The following is a 6,897-nucleotide window of genomic DNA, read 5'->3' as shown; positions in this document are numbered from 1 at the left end:
CATGAAGCACGTGGAGGGTGAAACAGAGAAAACGGAGGGTAGTCTGAAATGTTTTGTAAATAACGTTCCACTACTTGTACTCTGTGTCATGTGACAAACATGGCATGTTGAACTGACAAGGAGTGGAATGATAGCACAAACAGACGGATACCCAGGCTATGAACAGACAGCCATAGCTAGCAGACTGTATTACAGCTAGTGGAATGATAGCACACACAGACGGATACCCAGGCTATGAACAGACAGCCATAGCTAGCAGACTGTATTACAGCTAGTGGAATGATAGCACACACAGACGGATACCCAGGCTATGAACAGACAGCCATAGCTAGCAGACTGTATTACAGCTAGTGGAATGATAGCACACACAGACGGATACCCAGGCTATGAACAGACAGCCATAGCTAGCAGACTGTATTACAGCTAGTGGAATGATAGCACACACAGACGGATACCCAGGCTATGAACAGACAGCCATAGCTAGCAGACTGTATTACAGCTAGTGGAATGATAGCACACACAGACGGATACCCAGGCTATGAACAGACAGCCATAGCTAGCAGACTGTATTACAGCTAGTGGAATGATAGCACACACAGACGGATACCCAGGCTATGAACAGACAGCCATAGCTAGCAGACTGTATCAATGATAGCAGCTAGGGAATGAGACTGTATTACAGCTAGCACACAAACAGAACAGACTAGTGAATACCCAGGCTATGAACAGACAGCCATAGCTAGCAGACTGTATTACAGCTAGTGAATGATAGCACAAACAGACGGATACCCAGGCTATGAACAGACAGCCATAGCTAGCAGACTGTATTACAGCTAGTGGAATGATAGCACACACAGACGGATACCCAGGCTATGAACAGACAGCCATAGCTAGCAGACTGTATTACAGCTAGTGGAATGATAGCACACACAGACGGATACCCAGGCTATGAACAGACAGCCATAGCTAGCAGACTGTATTACAGCTAGTGGAATGATAGCACAAACAGACGGATACCCAGGCTATGAACAGACAGCCATAGCTAGCAGACTGTATTACAGCTAGTGGAATGATAGCAGACGGATACCCAGGCTATGAACAGACAGCCATAGCTAGCAGACTAGCTAGTGGAATGATAGCACACACAGACGGATACCCAGGCTATGAACAGACAGCCATAGCTAGCAGACTGTATTACAGCTAGTGGAATGATAGCACACACAGACGGATGTTCACAGACAAACATGGCATGAACACAACACTAATCAATCAAGCTACAGAGGTATTACAGCTAGTGGAATGATAGCACAAACAGACGGATACCCAGGCTATGAACAGACAGCCACAGCCACAGCTAGTGAAATGATAGCACAACAGACTGATACCCAGGCTATGAACAGACAGCCATAGCTGGAATTACAGCTAGTGGAATGATAGCACAAACAGACGGATACCCAGGCTATGAACAGACAGCCATAGCTAGCAGACTGTATTACAGCTAGTGGAATGATAGCACACACAGACGGATACCCAGGCTATGAACAGACAGCCATAGCTAGCAGACTGTATTACAGCTAGTGGAATGATAGCACAAACAGACGGATACCCAGGCTAAATGGAGGGCTCCCCACAGAGAGACAGTCTGCATCCACATATACTAGACTTCAACAAAAAGTTCATTATCACTCGTGACCCAAACATATTGGGTTAATTATTTGTTTTCCCCTTCAGAAAAACATCATGTTGTTTTCATGTTCAGAGTCAGAGAGAAACATGACAACACACACAACAACCTCTACTCACAACACTAATCAATCAATCACAGAGCCATACAACTGAGAAAACAGCCAATCACAGAGCCATACAACTGTGGAAACAGCCAATCAGAGAGCTATAGAACTGAGGAAACAGCCAATCACAGAGCCATACAACTGAGGAAACAGCCAATCAGAGAGCTATAGAACTGAGGAAACAGCCAATCACAGAGCCATAGAACTGAGAAAACAGCCAATCACAGGGCTATTGAACTGAGGAAACAGCCAATCACAGGGCCATAAAACCAAGGAAACACAATCACAGGGCTATTGAAGCAAGGAAACACAATCACAGGGCTATTGAAGCAAGGAAACACAATCACAGGGCTATTGAAGCAAGGCAGCAGCTTCTCATGTAACAATGGAAGGTCACTGGTGAAGGTTCTCAGCTCCAGTCACAACAAGGTTATGGGTTCAAGCCCCAGTCGATACCAGTACATGCAAGGGTGATCACAAACACACACACACACACACACACACACACACACACACACACACACATCTGGCTTTACACCAAAGCTTTTTATAATAGCAACCACATGTTTATCGGTTATGAATTACTGTTATATTAACACCTTGTCAGTCAAACTGAATCACAGTGGTGATCTCTTTCCATCCAGCAACATTAGAGCCTCTGGCAGCTTAGTGAACGATAACATCAATAGTTTGGCTGGGGAGCGGAGGAGAGAGAGAGGGGGAGAGAGGGGGGGAGGAGAGAGAGGGGGGGAGAGAGGGGAGGGGAGAGAGAGAGGGGGAAAGAGAGGAGGGGAGGAGGGAGGAGGGAGAGAGGGGGGGAGAGGGAGGGGAGGAGAGAGAGGGGGAGAGAGGGAGGGAGGAGAGAGATGGGGGAGGGAGAGAGGGAGGGAGGGAGAGGAGAGAGGGAGGAGGAGAGAGAGGGGGGAGAGGGGGAGGAGAGGGAGAGGAGGGGGAGAGAGAGGGGGAGGAGAGAGGGGGGAGAGAGGGAGGGGAGGAGAGAGATGGGGGAAAGAGAGGGAAGGGAGGAGAGAGAGGGAGGGGAGGAGAGAGATGGGGGGAGAAAGGGAGGGGAGGAGAGAGATGGGGGGAGAGAGAGGGAGGGGGAGGAGAGAGGGGGAGGGAGAGAGAGAGGGGAGGGGAGGGGAGGGGAGGGAGAGAGAGAGGAGGTGGAGAGAAGGAAGGGAGGAGAGAGATGGGGAGAGAGAGGGAAGGGAGGAGAGAGAGGGAAGGGAGGAGGAGAGGGGGGGAGAGGGAGGGGAGGGAGGAGATGGGGGAGAGAGGGGGAGGGGAGGGGGGAGAGAGGGGGGGAGAGAGAGGGAAGGGAGGAGAGAGATGGGGAGAGAGAGGGAAGGGAGGAGAGAGAGGGAGGGGAGGAGAGAGAGGGAGGGGAGGAGAGAGAGAGAAGGTAGAGAGAAGGAAGGGAGGAGAGAGAGAGAGGAGCGGAGGAGAGAGAGAGGGGAGAGAGAGGGAAGGGAGGAGAGAGAGGGGTGAGAGAGGGAGGGGAGGAGAGAGAGGGGGGAGAGAGAGGGAGGGAGGAGAGAGATGGGGGAGGAGAGAGAGGGGGGATAGAGAGGGAAGGGTTCAAGTCTGTATTAAACTTTACACCTGCTGGCCCCTGGTAGAAAGGACCTAGGCTAAATCCCAAATGGGACTCTGTTCCCTATTTAGTGCACTACTTTAGACAAGGGTCCATAAGGCTCTCATCTAAAGTAGTGCAATACCCCTATGGGCCCTGGTCTAAAGTAGTGCACTACCCCTATGGGCCCTGGTCTAAAGTAGTGCACTAGCCCTATGGGCCCTGGTCTAAAGAAGTGCACTATATAGAAATTAGGGTGCCATTTGGGATGGAGTTTTAGGCGTGGCCCCTGCTGGAGGAAGCTATAGGCGTGGCCCCTGCTGGAGGAAGCTATAGGCGTGGCCCCTGCTGGAGGAAGCTATAGGTGTGGCCCCTGCTGGAGGAAGCTATAGGCGTGGCCCCTGCTGGAGGAGGCGTGGCCTTAGATAGAGTCTTCCATCATGAGTTTCAGTGTTGATTGGGTCTGATGAAGGTAACCGCGGTAACCAGACCCAACAAACATTATACTGCCAGCTTTTCTTTTGCTGTCCACAGCCTCAGATACACACACTCAGGACTACAGCCTCAACCTCAACCTGATTTAAGATACACACACTCAGGACTACAGCCTCAGCCTCAACCTGACATAAGATACACACACTCAGGACTACAGCCTCAACCTAACATAAGATACACACACTCAGGACTACAGCCTCAGCCTCAACCTGACATAAGATACACACACTCAGGACTACAGCCTCAGCCTGACATAAGACACACACACTATAACTACAGACAGTATAGTACAGTATAACTACAGACAGTATAGTATAACCACAGACAGTATAGTATAACTACAGACAGTACAGTATAACTACAGACAGTATAGTATAACTACAGACAGTACAGTATAACTACAGGCAGTACAGTGTAACTACAGACAGTACAGTATAACTACAGACAGTATAGTATAACTACAGACAGAATAGTATAACTACAGACAGTATAGTATAACTACAGACAGTACAGTACAGTATAACTACAGACAGTTAGTAGTATAACTACAGACAGCATAGTATAACTACAGACAGTACAGTACAGTATAACTACAGACAGTACAGTATAACTACAGACAGTACAGTATAACTACAGACAGTACAGTATAACTACAGACAGTATAGTATAGTATAACTACAGACAGTACAGTATAACTATAACTAGACAGTATAGTATAACTAGTATAATAACTACAGACAGTACAGTATAACTACAGACAGTATAGTATAACACAGTATAACTACAGACAGTACAGTAGTATAACTACAGACAGACAGTACAGTATATAACTACAGACAGTACAGTATAACTACAGACAGTACAGTATAACTACAGACAGTACAGTACAGTATAACTACAGACAGTACAGTATAACTACAGACAGCACAGTATAACTACAGACAGTACAGTATAACTACAGACAGTACAGTATAACTACAGACAGTACAGTATAACTACAGACAGTATAGTATAACTACAGACAGTACAGTATAACTACAGACAGTACAGTATAACTACAGACAGTATAGTATAACTACAGACAGTACAGTATAACTGCAGACAGTACAGTATAACTACAGACAGTATAGTATAACCGCAGACAGTACAGTATAACTACAGACAGTATAGTATAACTACAGACAGTACAGTATAACTACAGAGAGTACAGTATAACTACAGACAGTATAGTATAACTACAGACAGTATAGTACAGTATAACTACAGACGGTATAGTACAACCACAGATGGTATAGTATAACTACAGACGGTACAGTATAACTACAGACAGTATAGTATAACTACAGGCAGTACAGTATAACAACAGACAATACAGTATAACTACAGACAGTATAGTACAGTATAACTACAGACAGTATAGTATAACTGCAGATAGTATAGTATAGTATAACTACGGACAGTATAGTACAGTATAACTACAGACAGTATAGTATAACTACGGACAGTATAGCACAGTATAACTACAGACAGTACAGTATAACTACAGACAGTATAGTACAGTATAACTACAGACAGTATAGTATAACTACAGACAGCACAGTATAACTACAGACAGTATAGTATAACTACAGACAGCACAGTATAACTACAGACAGTATAGTATAACTACAGACAGTATAGTATAACTACAGACAGTATAGTACAACTACAGACAGTACAGTATAACAACAGACAGTATAGTATAACACCAGACAGTATAGTACAGTATAACTACAGACAGTATAGTATAACAACGGACAGTATAGTACAGTATAGCTACAGACAGTACAGTATAACTACAGACAGCACAGTATAACTACAGACAGTACAGTATAACTGCAGACAGTATAGTATAACTACAGACAGTATAGTATGCCTACAGACAGTACAGTATAACAACAGACAGTACAGTATAACTACAGACAGTATAGTATAACAACGGACAGTATAGTATAACAACAGACAGTATAGTACAGTATAACTACAGACAGTATAGTATAACTACAGACGGTATAGCGCAGTATACCTACAGACGGTACAGTATAACTACAGGACAGTACAGTATAACAGCAGACAGTACAGTATAACAACAGACAGTATAGTATAACTACAGACGGTATAGTACAGTATAGCTACAGACAGTACGGTATAACAACAGACAGTATAGTATAACTACAGACAGTACAGTATAACTACAGACAGTACAGTATAACTACGGACAGTACAGTATAACTACAGACAGTATAGTATAACTACAGACAGCACAGTATAACTACAGGCGGTTTAGTATACCTACAGACAGTACAGTATAACTACAGACAGTATAGTATAACCACAGACAGTATAGTATAGTATAACCACAGACAGTATAGTACAGTATAACTACAGACAGTATAGTATAACTACAGACAGCACAGTATAACTACAGGCAGTTTAGTATACCTACAGACAGTACAGTATAACTACAGGCAGTATAGTATAACTACAGACAGTATAGTATAGTATAACTACAGACAGTATAGTACAGTATAACTACAGACAGTATAGTATAACTTCAGACAGTATAGTACAGTATAACTACAGACAGTACAGTATAACTACAGACAGTATAGTACAGTATAACTACAGACAGTATAGTATAACTACAGACAGTACAGCATAACTACAGACAGTATAGTATAACTGCAGACAGTACAGTATAACCACAGACAGTACAGTATAACTACAGACAGTATAGTATAACTACTGACAGTACAGTATAACTACAGACAGTACAGTATAACTACAGACAGTACAGTATAACTACAGACAGTACAGTATAACTACAGGCCGTATAGTATAACTACAGACAGTATAGTATAACTACAGACAGCACAGTATAACTACAGACAGTATGTATAACTACAGACGGTACAGTATAACAACAGACAGTACAGTATAACTACAGACGGTACAGTATAACAACAGACAGTATAGTATAACTACAGACAGTACAGT

The sequence above is a fragment of the Oncorhynchus tshawytscha genome, unplaced genomic scaffold, assembly GCF_018296145.1.
Source record: "Oncorhynchus tshawytscha isolate Ot180627B unplaced genomic scaffold, Otsh_v2.0 Un_contig_6727_pilon_pilon, whole genome shotgun sequence".
NCBI lineage: Eukaryota > Metazoa > Chordata > Actinopteri > Salmoniformes > Salmonidae > Oncorhynchus > Oncorhynchus tshawytscha.
Note: the sequence above shows the minus strand (reverse complement) of the source record.